Source organism: Hipposideros armiger, unplaced genomic scaffold, assembly GCF_001890085.2.
Source record: "Hipposideros armiger isolate ML-2016 unplaced genomic scaffold, ASM189008v1 scaffold_101, whole genome shotgun sequence".
Lineage (NCBI taxonomy): Eukaryota > Metazoa > Chordata > Mammalia > Chiroptera > Hipposideridae > Hipposideros > Hipposideros armiger.
Genome location: NW_017731451.1, coordinates 709430 through 730159, shown reverse-complemented (window position 1 = coordinate 730159; position 20730 = coordinate 709430). Strand labels below are relative to the sequence as shown.

Below are 20730 nucleotides of genomic sequence, written 5' to 3'. Positions count from 1 at the left end.
AGCATAATTTTGAACATACCATATAATGTCCTTCTGGTAATGTCTAGAAAGGAGTGATAACCATAACTTACTTCTATGAAAATAAAAACATAGAAGCATCAGAGAAATAGGGTTTTGTGCTTCCTTTTAGTTAATCTTTTGATTTTCTAGGGGGTCAACATATCTCTGATGTCAAATATCTATTTCTACTTAGATTATACACCACAGGCCTGAGAAAACACACAGTAGGAGAGTCAACCACAAAAGATCTTTCTTGGCTCACTGCGATTTCCCTAGCTCCTATCAATAAATATTTGTTGAATGAATGAATTGCTTTAGAGATGTATAAGGACTGCTTGTTATATTTCCAACTCTTTAATAAAAAGTCCAATCCACTTGAGGGTAGCAATATAGATGGAGGTAACTGGGTGTGTACTCCTTCAGACATTAGCCGAGATGCCTTCCTCCTCTTCTTCCTCCTTTCTTTTTCTTCTTCCTCTCTCATCTTTCAGCAAACTCATGTTTTCTGTCTTTTTGTTTAACTTGTCTTAGTCTTTTGAGATCTTCAATACGTTTCTGACTTGGTATTTTACATTCATTTTCATTATAAAAAAATAAACAGGATGAGGTTGAAAAAAAAAGAATGTGCCATTATTTTGGTCTCATTCATCTTTCTTCTCATCAAAAGTGAAGACAATAGTTTGATATAATTTTTCTCTCTGAATACTCAAATCTTTGAACTGTTCTCACCAAGGCCTGTCCTGGAAGCTTGTCCCAGGATCATGGTGATGATCACACCCCCTGATGGATAGCTTCCTGGGGAAAAAAAAAACAAAAAACTAACTGATTCATGGGAACCAAAATATAAGCTGTGAAGTTCCTTCCAGACATCTTTATTCTCTCTAGGGAAATAATACTAATTTATATTGCTGAGATCCTGGAAGCAAATCAGGAAAGGGCCAGCCCAAAACTTGACTACAATAAACAGTAAATATTTTTCAAGTCTGGCTGGGAAGCAGTTATCTAATCTGTGATATACAGTAGGTTAGAACTTAGGAAGAGCCACAATGTGTTTCTCCTATTATTTAGGTGTTAGTTATATGATGCATAGTGACTATCAGCTCAATCTCCATATAGAGAATCCTCTCTAGTTCAAATTTCCCACTGGGGGAAGTCTAAAGCGTTTTGAGACTGCCCTACCATTAACTTGTATGAAGTCATGGGTCCATGGTAAAATACAAATTCCTAGAAAGTTATGGACATAAAAACAATAGAAAGTGTTGCTAATTTAGTAGGATATACTGGATCATTTGAGTGGATTTCTATATAAGTAGTTTAGTCAATAATTCAGATAGTTTAAGAAATAATTTACACTTTGTCTTATGAATACTGCCAATAGACTTCTAAATCTTGACAGGCACTGGAGTACATCTAGCCAGTCACCTCATATTACCCATGAGAAAACTCACATATGGGTTTTGGGGTAAATAATTTAGCCAAATGACTAAGCTAACTAGAAGCTAAGCCATGGGAGAAAAAAGAAGTCTTTTGAATTTTCCTTGGAAAATTAGGTGTCCTGATTTGAAATTTGGTCCTATAATAAGAGAATCCCTTTTTGAATTATAAACCTTTGTTAAATTGAAATTAAATTAAAAATTTAAAATATAAATACTTTATTAAATTGAATATATATATATTATTTAATACAAAAGAAAATGTATCAAAATATTCATATTTTCTGAAATAAGGCATTCTCATTTAATAGTAGTAAAGACCTACAATACCATATGGATTAAGTTAAGCCTCATAACTATTAAAACCAGAGGGAATAAAATGTGTACTTTCAGCTCTCAGAATTTTCAGAATAGTGTTCTCTACCTAAAAAATTGTCTTAGAATGGCAATGTGATGGCTTTGGGATCTGTCAATGTAGTCAATCTGAACCATATTCCCAGAGTTCCCATTCTAGTTCATTTCTGGATAGGGTGGGCCACAAGGATATTCTTCCATGAGAGTTAGAGGATGAAAGAAGAGTGGCTATTTTACAGTATACACACATCATCTCCCAACTATTCAATTAACTACTAATCTAGGTGTTGCTATGAAGGGATTATGCAGACATAATTAAAGCCCCAAGTCAGTTACCATATCTCCCCATGTATAAGACACTCCCATGTATAAGACACACCTTAATTTTGGAGCCCGAAATTTGGAAAAAAAATTTACTACATAAAGTTATTCAACTCAAGTTTTATTCATCATAAAATTTATACAAGTCCTCATCACTGCCAAAACTCCCAACCATTAGCTTGTCCTCATCTGTGTCTGATGACGAATCACTGTCTTCATATATTATCTCGTCCTCAGTTCCATCTATGGCATTTGAAATCTACAACCACTGTATAAGACTCACTCAGTTTTTAGACCCCAAATTTTTCAAAAAAGGGTGCATCTTATGCATGGAGAAATATGGTAATTTTGAGTTAATCACAAAAGGGACATCATTCTGATTGGGTCTGACACAGTCAAGTAGAAGCCATTAAGGAATGACTAGGCCTTTCCTAAGGCTTCATCTCAAGCTCAGGTTCATGGGTTTCTAGCTGGTTAATTATCTTCCCTGACTGACTGTCCTGTGGATTTGGGGTTTCCTTAGACATTCCCCACAATTGTGGAAAGCAATCTCTTTGTATATACAAACATATCCTACTAGTTCTATCTCTCTGACTAAACTCTGACCGATACAGGCAATCTCCATAATTTACGTCTTAGCCAAAATACTCTTTATCCCTTTTCCATTTAAGGTCCTGTTCACTCAAATGCTTATTGCTTTCTTCTTTCCAACTTCTGGAACAAATTAACCCCTAGCTGTTTTATGACCCTCAGTATTCTAGCTGTATAATAGATATCATAGAACTGTTAAGTGTAAAAGTCATGGGAATTTAGCCCATGTTGTTTAGTTGTCCCAATTTAGGCATCCTCATAAATATTTTCTAGCAAATGGGATTCCTGGTCATTCTTTGAATAACTCCCTTCTAGGCCATGGTCTCACTTGTAGGGTCTTCTCCTCTTTAACCTGCTATCCTTTCTGCTGCGAGTTGGGTTTTTCTAACATGTACACTTGACCATGTCATTCCTTGGCTTGAAAGAGCCCCAGTGATTCTCCAGTTCTTACTGAGTTAAATCGAAACCTCAGTGGTACATACACTCACTCTGCTTTAATCTCCCTGCTTTCCCAGTTTCATCTACTTGTTTTGCCCCTTGTGCCTTCATACTGCAGTCGATACAATTCTCCAAGTGTGCCTTCCCAGGGCCAAGGAATTGATTCTCTGGAAGAAACCACCAGCTGCTTAAAGGCATGTTTGTGAGCCAAACTGCTGTCAGTAAGGTAAACACCCAAATAAACACCCTTCTGAGAAGTCTTTTATATAAGCTACACATAACTTAAACATGGTCTTTAGATATCAGCAAAATGTTTTATTCACCACAACTTTCTGCTAACTTTTACTTCTCAAAATGTTGTTACATGTCACATTCTACACCCAGAGATCATTCTTTTTTACTGCAACAAAGTCCCTCTTTCTTTGCACTTCCTCCATTGTCATCAATGGCATTACTTTCCTCCCATTTTCCTGATTTGTTAATTTTGGGTTTCCCTTCAACCAAAGCATTTCTTTGCCTAATCTGTAGTTGCTCTCTCATACTATACTTTCAACCCTGCCCTTGCTACTGACCTGACTCCAGTCATGGCCCTTTGGCCTCCATTGTAGGTCCCTCAACCTGTGAGGCTGAATATCACAGATATTAAGGGCATACTAGGTTACAAAACATCTTTTATACTTAACACATTGAGCACGGGGCATTTAAATATATAGATGCAAATCTGCATCACTGGTCCACAATGTGTTAATAGTTTTATACTTTAGCTATGAAGGTCAGTTACCAGAGCCAAACTTGTTCTTAACAAGTAGAAGAAGTTTTATGTCCATTCAATCAGAGTCTCTTACATCTTTCTGGGCCTATTCATGTGCAGAGTAGAAACTGTAAACAGGTTCTTCATATTATGCATTTACATGTGATGTCCAATCTTTATATGCTGTCCAATTTCTTTCTTTCTTTTTTTTTTTTAAGATTTAATTGGGGGATTGGGGGAGGGGAACAGCATTGGGGAATCGGGGAAGGGGAACAGACAAGTTGCTGTCCTTTTTGTACTTCAATCTAGTTGTGGAGGACGTCGCTTCACTGGCCCGTGTTGGTATTATGATCATTGTGCTCTTTCCAGCTGAGGCAGTCAGTTGCTGGCCATTGGACAGCGGCTCACGGCGGCTCACAGCAGCTCAGGGCAGTTCTCGGTGGCTGCCAACCACTCACACTGGCTGCCAGCCACTCACGGTAGCTCATGGCAGCCTATGCCGTCGCCGGCGACGCATGGCAGCCTAGTTCCAGGTTGAGCTGTTGTTCATTATCTTAACTGTAGAAGACGCAGCATCACTGGCCCTCATGTGGGAACTGAACCGGCAGCCCTGCTGCTCAGAGTTTACGCTCCCAAGCCAACTGTTAACCAACTGAGCCACTCGGCCAGCCCTGTCCAATTTCTTTAAGATAAAAGGAGTGACTCGTAGCAGGGCCATGTAGATGAGGAAGTTCCATATGGAGAAGATCACATTTGCACATCTTCCATTTTATCTTATGGGGTCCAGCTTTCATGCAAGGCCCTTGATATGAAACATTGTGGTCTGCCTCACTAGGGTCAGCTGTTGTGCTTTGCTCTTCTCGGTTTCCAGATTCTCTTATAGAGACTAAAAATCCTCTTTCTCATGTCTTTTTTAAAAACATAATTCCTCCCTCAGAAACTTACCACCAGCTACCACTCAATCACTCCCCAAATTCAAATTGCTAATTTTCTACTGCTTTAAATTAGAGCTCCTAATCATGAGTTAAGGCGAGTTACCAACTGACCCTTCCATGGCATCCCTTCACCTAACTATATAGACTAGGCTCTCTGTTCTAGACATTAAATTCCACTTACTCCTCCTCGTCGCTTGACACCTATTCTTGCAATGTCAAGCCCTCTACTCCTCTCCAAACTCCCCCACCCTCTACCTCTCCTTTCCACCTGTCTGTCCTTCTGCTTCATCAAACTCTTCTCGTAAATCGCCTTTCTCATAAAGCTTTCCCAGGGTACAATCATTTCAGCAATCTTCTCAGCCCTTGTGTAAATACGAACCATTTGCAGACATCAGAAATCAGGCCTGCTCAATTTTAGAAAATGATGTACAACCAGTGTGAATTTAGTGGGAAATGAGCCAGAATTTCAATTCCCAAACACCTTTTATAGAATCGAACATGCAGGCCAGTATGACATTCCAGAACCTCATTTATAAGATTCAGGTACCAGTATACTAGATACAGGTCAAATTGAGTATTTATATCAAATAATAAAAACGTTTGTTTTTGTGCACTTTATATCTCCCTATAGAAAATAAGGAATCTATACACTTTCCTTTAGTCAGTTTTCAACTCCCTCCTGTTTTTGGCCTGAGATAAGGCCTGCTGATGATGATTTTACTTTAATTATGGGCTCAGGAGGGTATACCTGGAGAGAGGAAGAAGAGGGAGAGATGGTAGGTTCCAGACTTATCAATAAATGAGATCAGATAGCTAAGAGGAAATCCCACCAATTGCTTCTCCCAGCTCCTGGGTCTCCAGGTTTAAAACACTGGGGACCACTGCTCTCTCTGATATACAGGACACCATAGCTACTGCAAGGGTTAAAGTGAAGCTGACCAGAATGTTTGCTCCAAGGAAGATTTTCATTTTCTTGCATTTCAGGCTTTTGTTGTTATTCAAATCTGCCTAGAAATGATAGAGTCATAGTTACCTCTCTGCACAGCTGTTCTTTATATTTTTTTATTACCACCATAGATTCAATCACAAGGAAGAAGGAAGTTTACTATTTCAAATAGTTTCTTTCAAGCTGAAAAACCAGGAAATAAGCCTGCAGTCATACAAACATATAAATTCAATCGTAGCACCTCGATCAGGAAAAACATCAGGCCTCACAAGTCAGGCAAGCTTAGCCCCATTCCTGGCTCAAACATACCCGACCCCCTCTCCCAGCTGAAGGGCTGATAGTATCTACAATTTAAAACCAAGCTGAGCTGAGTCACTCACGTAGCTCTCGGAGAACAGGAATCAAGAGGAATTAGTAGTGGGCTGTGGAGAGTTTCAATGGAGAGGCAGGCTCCTTCTCAGATAGAAATCCCAGCAAGATGGCTGCAGAGGACCCTAGTTTTCAGACAAATATTCTATTTGAAATAAAAGAGCAAAAAGGCATTTTGGTTTCCAATACAACTGATTGATTTTAATAATAAAACTCTGTGTTTACATGCTTTTACAATAATATGAAATTCTCAGTGTAACTGACTTCAATTTCCTTCATATTAATGCTCTTAAGTGTAATTTTCTGGGTCATAGCCTCAGGAATAAGACAACACAGAGGTGCATATAATGGTGACAGCCACCTGTGGTTTTCCATCTCCATCAATCCTTTCTAGATCCCAATGCCATAGCACCCTTCTTGGCCTCTGGTCCACTGGCCAGGTCCCAGCATGGCACACCCATTCTCCTTGAGGCCTCCTGACACTAGCTGCGGTTGTTGCTGCTGCCGTGCCATTGTCAGTCCTTGTCCCCTGCTTGGCTGCCTTGTGGCCATCGTTGATATGGTCACAAGTTTGCCCTTAACCACCTGGGCTGTCCTTTACCTGCCTTGGGATTTTTCACCATACTGATATCACTTCCCAAGGATCTTTTTTGATGAACTCATAGATTTAAATATAGTTGATGTGCTTGAATTTCTTGCAGTTACTATTTTTATCAATCATCACATGGAAGCCCCTGCAAGTCGGTTCCTGACTCCTTTTGGGCACAATCATCGTGATTGTCAATAGTGCTCTTGTTTTCAGGTCTGACCGGGTGTTAAAGGTTTAGCTTGAGCATTTCTTTTTTTTTTTTTTTTAAGATTTTTTATTGGGGAATTGGGGGATGGGAACAGTGCTGGTGAATTGGGGAAAGGGGAACAGACAAGTTGCTATCCTTTTGTTCTTCAGTCTAGTTGTGGAGGACGTCGCTTCACTGACCCAAGTTGGCACCATCATTGTGATCTTCCTGGGTGAGGCAAATCAGTCACTGGCTTCTGGACGGCCACTCACACTGGCTGCTGGCTGCTGGCTACACACAGTAGCCCATGGCAACCCACTGCCACAGGGGCTGCAGCCTACGCTGTTGCCGGCAACTCACGACAGCCCAGCTCCAGGTTGAGAGCTGTTGTTCAGCATCTTAGCTGTGGAGGGCAGTGTCACTGCCCCTCATACATGGGATCCGAACTGGGGCCCTCTGGTGTCCCAAGCCAGCTCTCAACCAACGCGCCACTCAGCCGGCCCTAGCTTGAGCATTTCTTGATGCAGACCTGGATTCAGGTATTTTTCTCAGGAGCCCTGGTTCTTAGAAGATGGTAATCTGTCTGTTAGGAATATTCACCCCCAGTGGGTTGCTCATTGCTTCTAGGCCTCTTCAGGAACAAAGCAAGGAAATTAGAGATAGATGGATAGATACATAGATAGACAGGTGGATAGATAGATAGATAGATAGATAGATGATATAGATAAAGCACCACAAGTTTATACCAAGGTTTCCAATGCAAATTCTAGCTCAGGACTATAGGGCTTTTCTTTGATCTTGTCTGTCCTACATCTGCATCTCCTTTCATACCCCAAATCCTGATTCCCAACAACAGCTACATAGTTACTCATTTGTTTTATCCCACAAAACATATACAAAGTCTCAGAATAATGATATCTACATAATTGCTGAAAACATTTGAAGATTTTATTTTCAACAGTTCCTTTTGGTCTAAGGATATATCCCACTTGGGATCTATAGTCAATTCCCATGTTTTAAAGTCACTTGAAATATTTTCTCCCTGAGGAAGTGTGCCATCAGCTCACTATATAGTTAGGTTCACTTTTTCATTTTGTTTGTTTTAGTGACGATGTCTTAAAATTGAATTCATTAACAATATATCCTGGAGATCTTCTCGTAGGCGTATGTACGGATATTATTCTTCACTTCTTTTCATAGCTGTATAATATTCCATTGTGTGGATGTCACCATAGTTGATGGTCCCCTTTTGATTGATATTTGAGTTGTTTCTAATAAGTGAATGGTGCTCCAATGAATAGCCTTGTGCATACATCTTTTCATATTTGCCAGTGCATATTTGGGATAGATTATGTGGATGTAAAAAAAAAAAGGGTTCTGTGGAAAGTAACCTAACAAAGTGATCTGATCATAAATCCCTAACTGGGCAGGTCATGGTGGGTAATCATGCCCCAGGCTTATAACTTTTTTACTAAAAGTCTTAGCTTTGTGTTAAGCAAGCCCCATCCCTTGTTTCTGTGCATCTAGATTAACACACCTTTGAAATAAGCCAGAAGAAACGCATATTCTGGTTAACTATCCTGTAATCCAATCTCACCTTACTTTTTCCCACCTCCATGTAATCTTTCTTATGTTCCCTCCTTAATTTTAAATGCATAATAAGAACTGAAAAACTGTTAATCTTGGGAACATCTGAGATCTTGTTCCCCAACATATGTTGTCAGTTTGGCTCAAATATACTCATAAAAATTCTCTACAGGTTTGGATGTTTCTTACACCAACAATTAGAAACTGTAATATTAAGCCAAAAACAATCAATAGAATATTCTTTGACCTGCATAATCACAGAAGTACTCCTGAGCTTTATGGGTAGAACGATATGATTTTGTCCCCAAGCTCAGGAAGATGAGCCTTTGGCTCCCAATATAAGTCAACAATGGTCTCTCCCAGGATTCATTAAGCCCTCATGTTAGTGGAATTTCTGGAAGGACACACAAACCTGTCCTGCTGGAATGACATTCCTGTTACTAGCACTCAGAACAGGCCTGGGACATCACCATGCATCCAGGTGGAAACACATCCTACTCATGTATAATAGCAATTATAAACAGTCAAAGTTGATCATAAAATTCCTTTCAGAAGGCTGTATTGAAGACTACCATGCAATCTCTAAGTAAGTCAAATGAAGCTCTGTTTTCCTCTAGCATTAGAACATGTCACTGTGGGTTACGCACGAGGTGAGGAGTCAGTCACCTGTCCAAAGCTCAGTCCAGATCATGTGCCATTCAGAGGACTAGAAGGCACAAGTATCAGCCCTAACCTCTCTAATGGTTGAATTTGGATAGCTTAAATGCACATATTGTAAGATTTCAATGAAGTCAAATACAGTACAACCTTGGATTGCGAGTAACTTGGTTTGCGAGTGTTCTGCAAGATGAGCAAGCATTTCTAATACATTTTAACTTGGTAAACGAGCCATATCTTGCAATGCAAGTAGTTTGTTTCTGGAACAAATTATGCTCGCAAACCAAGGTATTACTGTATAGTCATTTGTTCTGTTGCGATGGTTATACTTAAATAATTACAACAGTAAATTCTTCACTTTTCAGTGTTTTGTGAGCCAGTCCCTGGGCAATAGTTACAACCTTCCTTCCTAGACTACTTTACGGTTCAAGTGCACAATCAAAATAGGAAGGTTGCGGGAGAGTAAAAGAAGTCTTTTATTATTACATTGGAGAGAGAAATGCAGCCACATTTGACACATTAAAACTGCAACCCTCTTATGCAGCTGTCTTAAACAGTTATGTAATATATATGTACTTAGATTTTATAAATAATAGATCTTAAATTGTCTTAAATTCCAACTGTAACTTCTAACACTTTGAAAAAATACTGCCTTGACCAACAGCTATGCAACGAAGTCTTCTACCACAAATAGTTCACTGAATCCCCCATGAATCATTTCAGGACACTCTAACAGACACATTTCTACCAGTGTAAGAATCCAGCTGTGTCTAGTGGCTCCCTAGTGATATCTGGACTAATCCTTGCCAGGTGATTGTTTCCAGAAAAGAAATTCAAGTTAGAGTATCAAGTGGAAAAAAAAAAAAAGTGTGAAGGAAAATGTTAAGACAGGCTGGCCCAAGCCTGGCCTCTCTGTGGAATGTGTAGGGAGCCTGCAGAGAAGTCATTGTGTCGCATCTTATTTAGACCCAGAAGCAGCCGTAAATTCCTTGGGATACAAAATTCCCTGTTTAACTTGGCCAGCTGCCCATTCCCTTTGCACTCCCTGTCCCAGGCCCATTGTTGTATAAAGGTGCTCCCACCATCCCTTCTAGGGCCACATGAGCGACACTTGAGCTGAATTGGGCTGGTGTGACTTGTCATGGCCCATGGAACAGAAAGTACCAGAGAAGGGAGTAGTTATCAGATGAGAGCATCTGAGTCCACTTAACAAGTCCTTAGAACAAGCTTAAAAAAAATAAAAATAAAAATCAGTGCATCTGACATCCCCCACACATACGCTTTTTGGTTAATGAATTCTGCTTACATTGGGGCTCTGGAAACCATGAACAGAATGAGTTAAGTCAAAAGAAATGTACCACCCAGGAGTCCCCATTTCTTGAAAGACTGTGAGCTGTGTACCTTTTTGGATTCTTGATCCATGCTATTGTTTCTTCTTTCTAATACCTAAACTCGATCTTTTGGTACTGAATAGCGTATGATAAGGCCAAGCTGATATTCTTCCACACCCTAAAGCACCTAAAATTGTCTCTAGAAAAGCCAGATGTTGAGCAAAACAGTCCATGAGAAAGTTCTGTTATCCGTATTTCAGCCAAAATAGTAACATGCAGACAGATAACTATTAAAGTTCATATAGTATATACAATGGAATATTACTCAGCAATAAAAACAGAATGAAATCTTGTCATTTGCAACAACATAGGTGGACCTAGAGAATATTAATGCTGAGTGAAATAAGTCAAACAGAGAAAGACAAATAAAGCATAATTTCACTTACGTGTGCAATTAATACAAATCAAAACAAATGAACAAACAAAACAGAAACAGACTCATAGAAACAAAGAACAAACTGATGGTTGCCAAATGGAACAGGGGTGGGGGGGATGGATGAAAAAGATGAAGGGGAATATAGTCAATAATATTGTGATAAGTTTGCACGGCGACAGATGGTTACTAGGCTTGGATGGCGATTACATCGTAGTTTATATAGATGCCTGTCGAGTCACTATCTTGTACACCTGAAATTAATATAACATTGTATGCCAACTATACTTTAATACAAAAATGAAAATAAAATAAAGTTCATAAAGTAGAAGTGGACTGAAGAAGTGACTTCAAAAACTCAGTAGAGTCTGTTCAGGGGATGGCATTTTCATAAAAGGGAAACTTCCTGAATACATCTAAGAATTTGCAAAGCTATTCTGAGCAGATGACAAAAGTTCTCTCTGGAACTGTCACCCCCCCACCCCCCCACCCCCGAGGCAGCTCCCCAGGAAGATACCTCGATGTTGACCTTGTGATAGGAGGGAGATTAATATTTAAGCTACCTGGACAGAATGCAATAAGGGCTGTGCCAGCCAGCCAAGGGCTCAGCGAGCTGGGAGAGTTCGCTTTGCAGCACACCGCAGGCAGGACGTCCCAGGGTCCTGGAAGGCTCTGACATAACCACATTCACACTGCTGCCCCTCCCTCCTCCTCCCTCTCTCTTCTCCAAAACAAACGACCTCGCTCAGATCCTGTTTGCATTTTACTTCCTGCTCTGAAGCAGTTTGCCCGTGAGCTTAGCTGCTGATCCCATTGGAGCCTCCTAGCTGGCGTTTCCTCCTCTTGCCCTTTTCTCTTGTGCATTTGTTTTCTCAGAGTGAGCCCTCCCTGGGGCCCTGGCTCTACTGACTGAATTACAGGAAACTGGCGAAGGCATTCTCTCTCTCTCTCTCTTTCTCTCTCTCTCTGTTCCTAGAGAGTCTGAAAGCCTGAGAATGGGCTTGGCATAAAGGTCTCTAGTACCCTCCACCTCGAAAACCTGCATCCGTTGCTCTCTGGGCACTTCAGATTCACCCGTGTCCCCCAGGCCAGAGGGCATCCTTGCCAGCTTTGTTTCAGAAAGAGGGACTAAAGGTTGTTGGAGAAGAGAATCAGGGGTCCCCGGCTCAGGTTTTCTCTTCCGCCTGCCCCTGCTTTGGCTCTGGCCTGCCAGCCCGCTCCACGGATTTTTTAGCTCTCCTTCCTGCCAGCGTCTTTGTTTATCTGAGGCGCCAAGTTCCCACTGGGAAGTCTGAAAGAGTGACCGGTGGCGGTGGCTGTCTCTGTTTTTCTCTAAGTGTCCTGTCTCTCAATGTCGTCTTCCTTCCTTCTCAAAGGCAACTGGATGTTGTTACTGATTTTCCTGGAATGAGGTCAGTGGATGTTGTTTACCCTAAGAATGTTCTGCTGTGCTACAGTCAGGGGCAGAAGGACAAAAAAAAATGAGTGCAGGTCCCATGTTGCTGTGTCCCTCCAAACTAGCTTTACCCAAACTTGCCACTACCATTTCCTTCCAGGCTTTTCACACTTAGGTGGCACATCTCAAGTCTAACCTTTAAGTGAGCTTTAAAGAACAAAAAACGTTTTAAAGGCAAACTAAAGGAAAGAACAGGGCACTGAGCACTTAGCCTAAGGCGGGAGTGAAAAAGCAGAACATCTACAATTATTTGATGGCTGTTCTGTATCCTACCTGCTTACAACTTGATACTTGCCCACCTCAAGTCCTAATCCAGCCTTCGATCTTGTTTTAAAAGAGTCATCAGGGCTACAAAACCCAGCTTGCTAGTGCCCCAACCAACTCCTGTGGCCCTCTGTTAAGCCTCAGGATTTAAACCTCTCTTTAGAGGGAGTAGACCAAAGAATTCCTAGCCCCCACTCCACATGACATCCAAATGATGCCAATAAATGAGTGATAATATAGTCAATATCCCACATGGACTAGTTTGGGCTTCCTTGCAACATGGAAGATTTAGGAAGTCAGGCTGGTGAAGATTTCAAGGACAAGTAATCTAGTAAGCAAGGCAGAAATACCACCGCTTTTTTGGCCTTGCCTTAGAAATTGCATAGCATCACCACTGATATACTCTATTGGACCAAACAGGAAATCTTGTTCAGTTTCAGGGAGAGGGAATATACAGCCCACCACTTGATAAGAAAAGTTTAAAAGTATTGGTGGAATAGTTAAACAATAATTGATTGACCACCCCTTTTGTCTTGTAATTAAGTTTTTGTCACAAGATCTTTTCCAATTCTTCTGATTGGTCTATTGTCCGCTATCTTCCACACCTCAAATAAAGGTGTTACCCATGTTGAAAATGTTAGCAGGTGAGGTAGATGGACTCCAAAGACGACCCACTGAGGAACCACACCTCCCAGTATTGTGCTCTTGTGCAGTACTGCCCCCTCCCACACTGCATCTGGGCTGGCACTGGAGAGGAAGTGACCCCATGTGATTTCCCAAGGTTAACTCCTAAGAAGCTTTGCCTCTTCTACCTGCGTTTTTGAAATGCTCATTCCTGGTAAAGTCAGTCACTATATAAGAAGTCTTGCCTGAGACCACCATGGCTTGAGGAAATCCAAGCTCGTCACATGGAGGAGCCATGTGCAGAGAGCAAAATGCTTGGCCAGCCCCCAGAGACTTCAGCCATCCTAGCCCGGGCAGCCAGGCATGTAAGTGAGGACGCCGTCTGGATGTCCAGCATGATTGAACATTCAGGAGACTCCAGCCCAGCCACTGTCTGACTGCAATTGTATTTGAGACTCTAAGCAAGAACCATCCAGCTGAGTCTAGCTGACTCCGAATCTTAAGAGATAATAATAAATTGTTACTTTAAGCCACTAAGTTTTGAGACAGCTTGTTATGTGGCAATAGATAACCAGAACACAGGCTTTATCAATTCTACCTCAGGATGTTTCCTAAATCTGTTTCTCTTCAGCAGGCCTTGAACATTATATATTTGCTGAGGCAAAGCTGACTGTCTGCTTTCTGAGCAAGGACTCTTCCCATAAGAAAGTACCTCCTGGAGGTGGTAGAAAACATACTCGCTAGCAAGTATAAAATCAAGGGCAGTACAGAAAAGTGCCACGAGAACTCAGAAAAGAGAGGGAGAAAATTATTCCAGCCAGAGCAGGTGGGCCTGTAAAGGAGGTAAAATTTAATTGGATCCTGGATACCACGTGGCTGTTTGTGGCTTTATTTTGTAGAAAGACAGCGCTATTAAAGGTTTCTGGGCAGAAAAGTGACGTGATCAAAAACGTGTTTCATGAAAATTCGTCTGAGAGCGATGTAAAGTCAATTGCATTTGGGAGACGCTAGAAAGAGTGGTCAGCAAAGGTGTAGAGACCAAAAGAAACTTATCATGACAACAGGGGAAAACAATGAACCCTTGAACCAGGCCCATGGCAGTGAAAATGGGGTAAAGAGAATACATTTCAGGGACATTGCAGAGGTTGATAAGACCCTGAAGCATTACTGGTTTCACATACAAGTAATGATAAAATTATGACACCAATTCTCCCATTCCTCTATTAATTGAAAACAAAATAAATAATTCCATAACTTTTTTTTGAAGGAATGTGGCTTTTCGAATAAAGTGACTTTAAAATATACTTTATGCTCTGGAAAAAAAAATCCCTAATTTTAAATATGTGTAAATTACTCTTTTGAACATTTCTAGCCAGTTCTAATATATTCACATTGATTTACAATTTTTGTCACTTATTCATCCCTCTGGAATGTTCATTGTGTAAAAAGCCTCCAAGAAAAACAAAAACAAAAACAAAAAAACCCTCCAAAATCTTTTTTCAGGACATTCATTAACTAATTTTGAAACCCACAGGGTCCATTTGTTGCAGCTGTGTGGTTGCTCCAAACATTTTTAAAGTATGCGCGCCCTCTAATGGCCAACAGTCTTTACCACTTGATCAAATCCGTGTCCTGCATTTATATTTAAATAATTTTAGTGAGTAAAGTTTAACTTTTTTAGAACTGAATTTGCACTTAAAAACTTTTTTGCTTTACATTTAATAGTCTCCATAATATTCACAGTAAGCTTCAACATCTATTATTGCTATAATTTGTAATTATCACTTTTCAATAATGTGTTTATTGAGTTTCACACCACACAAAAACACAATTATCATCTAATTAATGTATAAGCTAATTTACTATATGTTACAAGGTAGTGAAGTCATCATTTATTACTCTATAACATGCCTTCACTGATGATCCTATATATATCCTCTTAAAACTAGTTCAAGTTGAATGTACATTTCCCCTCTGAATCCTATCATTCCTTACAGAAAGGGTCACCCTCAGCAGATTCCACTGAAGTCACCTCTCTCACTATGGGACAGGGTCAGGCAAAGGCCCCTGAGAAGAGGGCATTGGCTGGGGTTGGGGGCAATGAAAAGAAAGACGAACATTGAGTGTTTACTATGTGTCAGGCATTAGGTTTTATGCTTTACATCTGCTATCTTATTTGAAGCCATAAAGAAATGTCATTCCATTCCTCTTATATGCAACAAAAAGTTTTCAAACTCTTACAAGTCATAATAAGAAGTAAAGTAGACATCATCTCTGCCTCCAAGGTGCTTAGAGCTGAGCAGAGGGAGCAACAAGGAATCAGATGAGTGTAGCTGACTGGGCAGGTGGGAGCTCACGCACTGGGAGAACCCTCAGCAGCAGCTCTTCACCGCAACTGCAGAGAAGAAGGGTGGTGTGCAGCAGGAAGACATACTTTCTCAGAGGAGGGGATCCTAAGCTGAATCTTGAAGAATGCTGAGAAGCTGGCCAGGCAGAGGGACAGTGTGTGAAAAGGCTTAGAGTCTTAAAAGAGCATTAGTTCAGGTTGGCTGGCCCTTAGGGAGGGGGATGAATGATTAATATCCCCATTTTCCCGATTAACTAACTGACATTCAGAAAAATTAATTAAGAATTCTACCTCCAAGACAAAAGTGGATCCTCAGTGATTGCATCACTGCCTACTGTTACCTCCCCCTTATGAAATGGAATGACAGCTGTGATCTAGCTGATGCAGGTAGTAGATGCCAATGTAAATCATTGAGGTCAACTCTGAAAATACGTGCATCTTTGAAGCTAAAAAGGGTGAGCTGTTTGTTTTAAGCAAAAGTGTGAACATCAGAAGTGGTTTGGTAGCCAGCTATGACGAAAATGAGCTTTGGGAGTAGGCAGAGTGGGAAGGTTTCCCACTCCAAGGCCATCCACCCTTAGATCCTAACCTAAGATCCAATCAAGCTGCCCTGTCCTGGCACCATTACGCATTGGAATTGCATCTTATAGCCATCTAAGACTTAACACGAATAGGAAAGCTAAAAATTGTGTGTAGTCAAAATTACTCTGGAAAATCCCTTCAGTGATCCATAAAATTATCCATATAAACAAGGTTTTGTATATACAACCTGGTACTATGAATCTTATAAACACTGAAGTGTAAGAACCATTGAGCTAAACTATGAGAAGCCCAAAATTCGAGCCTATATGATGCAGATGTATGGGTGTTCAATCCACTCTGCCTTTAAGATAGCTGTCAAATCCCTAACAGTTCATGGGGCAATCAGTCTCCACTGATTCTAAATATTCCTGCTTGCCTACAAAGTTTATTCCATTCTGTATTAACATGAACTTTTTTCAACTTAGCATGTTATTTTATTCAGTGTTCTAATTCAACACTTCTACTTTAGGACAGATGCATTGTAAGGATCAAACGAGATATTATATAGGACTATCACTTGCACAGTATTTATCACATAGTAGATTCTCAATAAATGTTTGCTTGATTTGAATCTGAAGTTTGTTTCATTATGCCCATATTTACACATTCTTTGAAAAGTTGTAGAAATTAATTTGGCCACCTTCTTCTTATCTTCCTAGTTGACATTTCATGGGTGGTTGGTTCCCCTGCATAGCTATCAATTTTATAATAGAGCATTGATTTTCTGTCTTCCTGAGTAAAGTTGGACATACTTGGGGTTTCTAAGGTCACCCTCAAGTTAAATGATGATGAACTTCTGTTGTAGCTCCATTTCTTTGAATTTTGAGGATAATCAGTTATATAGACTGATCAATGCTGATAAACATTATTGGGTTGTTGGAAAAGTCATGATGTATTTTTACTATGTTTTTCGTCGCAAAAATGCATCAGACTTTTCCAACAACCCAATAGATGACATAAAGAGTTGGAAATCTAATTCTCTAATAGGGCTTTAGCCTTACCTTTTCTAAAGGGAACAAAAAATATCATGGCACATCAAAATTCTATCCAACAGATATTTAAAAAATAGCTTCTTATGCCCCAAGTGCTCCCTGAAGCACAACAGCAGACAAAGAAATGAATAATATATGGTTCTTATCCTAAAGGAGAATTTTTGTTTTTACATTTTGTCCCTTTCAAACATAAAAAGTTATTTCTGGTAAGACACTCTCACAATGAAACCACAGTCTCTTTCTTCTCATTGAGTTAATTAGCTGGAAAAATACAAAAGTGTTTTCTATTATAATTCTTTTGAATTTAATTACCAGATTAAGGATATTCCTCTCCATATTCTAACTTCATGATCACTAACATTATTAATAAAAGTTGATATAATTTATCCAATGTTCTAACTTATCCATTCTAATTAAGAACATCTGACAACTCATTAATAAGGAAATCAGTCTGTAGTCATTTTTATATAAACACTTCAATACATTTTATATAATAATTTCAATACAGTTTTATTCCTATGTCAGGGAGAAAATTGAGAATCTATTTTTATTGAAAAGAAAGATATTAGGAAATAATTTTTTCTCTATATATAAATTGGAAAAAGATTCATACAGTACACACTTTCAAAATTTTGTCCAATAAAATGGGTGTAATTTGCGATTCTCAGGCTACCAATAAGATCTCTGTACTTTTCATATATTTATAAGCCATTTGATTTCTTCTTTTGTGAAGAGCTTATTCAGGCCTTCTGGCCATTTTGCTTATTGAGTTATACCAGTATTTAATATTCTGAATACTAGTCTTTTTTTCTTGTTTTAGTTACTTGTGTTCTAAATACTTCCTCCATTTTGTTTGGACGCACAGGTGGATGATGCCACAACCAGTGTTGTTGCTGTGATTATCGTTGTTGTGCTGTTATTACTATTAATAATACTATGATGATGATGAGTCTAGCCTCATCTTCCGCTTTAGTCTGTTAACAAATCTTTCAATATAAAATCTGATCCCTTCCTTGGCCCAGGTATTTGTCATCTTCATTGAAAATACATATACCTGTTGGTCTTCAGCCTCATTCTTTTGCATCTCAGACCTTTGACCAATTGTATATCAGTAGTAAATACACTTCTCATTTACATTATCCAACAGTGTGAGTATTCGTTTCCTAGAGGCCTGATATTGAAAACACATGGCATTGCTAAAGTGAATAAATAAATAAAGAGTTGACATAGCTACACTAAGCTGTGCTTTCTGAATTTACTGATAGAGATGAAAAATAATAGGCTGGCATAGATTTTGTTAAATTTTTGGGTCACACAAACCTAAATTCAAATAATGTGTTCAGATAAAAATATTGTTTCTTCCCATGAGGTTTCAGTTTTGCAGAGAAAAACACCACTATGAAGTTCATTACCTGACACAGTAAATGGTCTTGCATCCTGGAGGAGAAATTACACAAGAAGGTCAACACCACATTCTCCAGAAGTAAAGATTGTTTGGTGTTATGTCACAAACAAAGTGGGATCCCCAAACCATAGAACAAATGGCACCAGCAGTGCATCTAGCCTGAGTGGAGTGACACATGGTAGAGGGTATCTTTGTATGATCAGTGTGACTTCCTGTTGTGGCCAGGCCAACTGAGATGGGGTGGCAGGAAAGAAACCAGACCCACAATTAACAGATGGCTGGCCAAAGGTCAAGAGAGAAAGTAAATACCTCAGAAAATATTTGCCTAGGAGGCTCTTCCTTAGAAAGCTGTTGAGGGTTGTTAAATATATCTGATGTTAGGAAAATGAAAATTTTATGTTTCTCTTATTCAGAAAGAAAAACCAAGAAGAAAAGCAGTGACTTAAAAAGAGGTATAGTTTTATCAATTATAAAAGTAGAAAACACGCTTCTTTCCAACATTTCAGTTGAACTTCCTTCCTCATCCCAAGTGCAATCTTGTGGACTTAAAGTTGCACAAGTCCTTAGGATCACCTGCTCCCCCCCCACACTGCCATCCCCACCCCCACCCCTGAGCTAGGCAGGAAGATATTTGAAATCACATCTTGGTCTTCTTCATTTTTGTAGTGTAAAGGCCAGTGTCACACACTTTGTAGGTAACTCAATAGATACTGGTTGAATTAGTGTTTAATAAAATGAAATTATCAGCTCTGCTGTTATCATCACCCTTATTTCAATTCACAGACCTTTACACAGAGGCCAAGTACATTACTATCTCTATATTTTGTTAGAGCCATCTGTGTAAAGTTGGCAGAAATTGAAATTTTATAGTACAATAGTCTCCACATGTATTTTTTTTTTCAATACCAACTTAAAGCATTTTAGGAAGAAACACTATTGCATCTTTTCTTTTTAATGGAAAAAATAAAATAATCATGAAAAATGAACGCAATCTAAATAATAGTCAATAAAAAGTATGCCTGCTGTGGGAGAGCATTGCAAATTGGCATGGCAAGGGGTGTGGATATGGAGAAGGAAAAGTGGGTCAGGGGGAACTGGGCCAATGATGTAAACTATTATATCTTAGATGTCCACATATATGTTTATATTGTAGCAACCTTAGAGCACATACTATAGATATTTCTAATTTTACTTACCATGTAATCTTATTCTACGTTTTCAAATAGGATTCATAACTTTAAATTTCATTGGATGCATAATACACCATATTAAACCCACTCTTTTTATTAATTGGGGACACAGAGGAACAGAGTCAATTATAGAGGTTAGTGAGGAACTAGGATTAAGAAAATCAAATAAAAAATTTGCTTCTAAAAATCCGTCAATAAAATTCATACATAAATTAACCATTATAAACCATTATACAAGTTTAATTCAAATGGAAAGTTCATAACAGCACAGTATAATGTTTTGTATGCAGCAATTATTCAATATGTATTTGTTGACAGTCTATGTAAATTTATTTTGAATGTGAGAATTTTCGCTAAAGCAACACATGCAAAATGTGAGAAATCTCATTTGTTGCAAAGAAAAACAACAAATATATACAAAATACAGATGGCAGTATTAACTGTAAACTATTACAATTTGGTATCCACCATTAACTTTCTGATTAGAAACATGTGGAAGCATTTTATGGATCTGCTAAAACTTTTTGATTCACTTGGATGGAAGATTGGCTAAAATTTAGCTATCCTGCTAGCAAATTAACAACAAAACAAACAAACAAAAGCTACAATCCTATTTTTGCTCTACAAAAACACTTTTACATTTATGCAAAAGGAATGCAAGAAATTATCAGAGATTTTTGTTTTCTGAAGAGTGATAAGCCTCATTTTCCTGAGGATCAAAGGATGAGAAAACTTTATTGAAGTTTTTCTAAGAGAAAGTAACTCTTGGCTCCAAGTTCAATTTTCCAAATCAGGAAGTGGAAATTTTTTTTCTTAGGAAAGCATTGAACTTGAGAAGTAGAAAAAAATTTTTCCACTGGTTAATTATTTTTATAATTTGGTTCTAAAAACATTACCACTATATATATATTTTTTTTTTTCTAAAAAAGATTTTAGTGTCTAATGTAA

General features: G+C 39.0%; 1 pseudogene; it reads right to left on the bottom strand.

The window, feature by feature from the left end:
* Positions 1-706: 706 nt before the first annotated feature.
* On the bottom strand, positions 707-4705 carry LOC109384739 (mitochondrial import receptor subunit TOM5 homolog pseudogene; annotated as a pseudogene).
* Positions 4706-20730: the final 16025 nt, after the last annotated feature.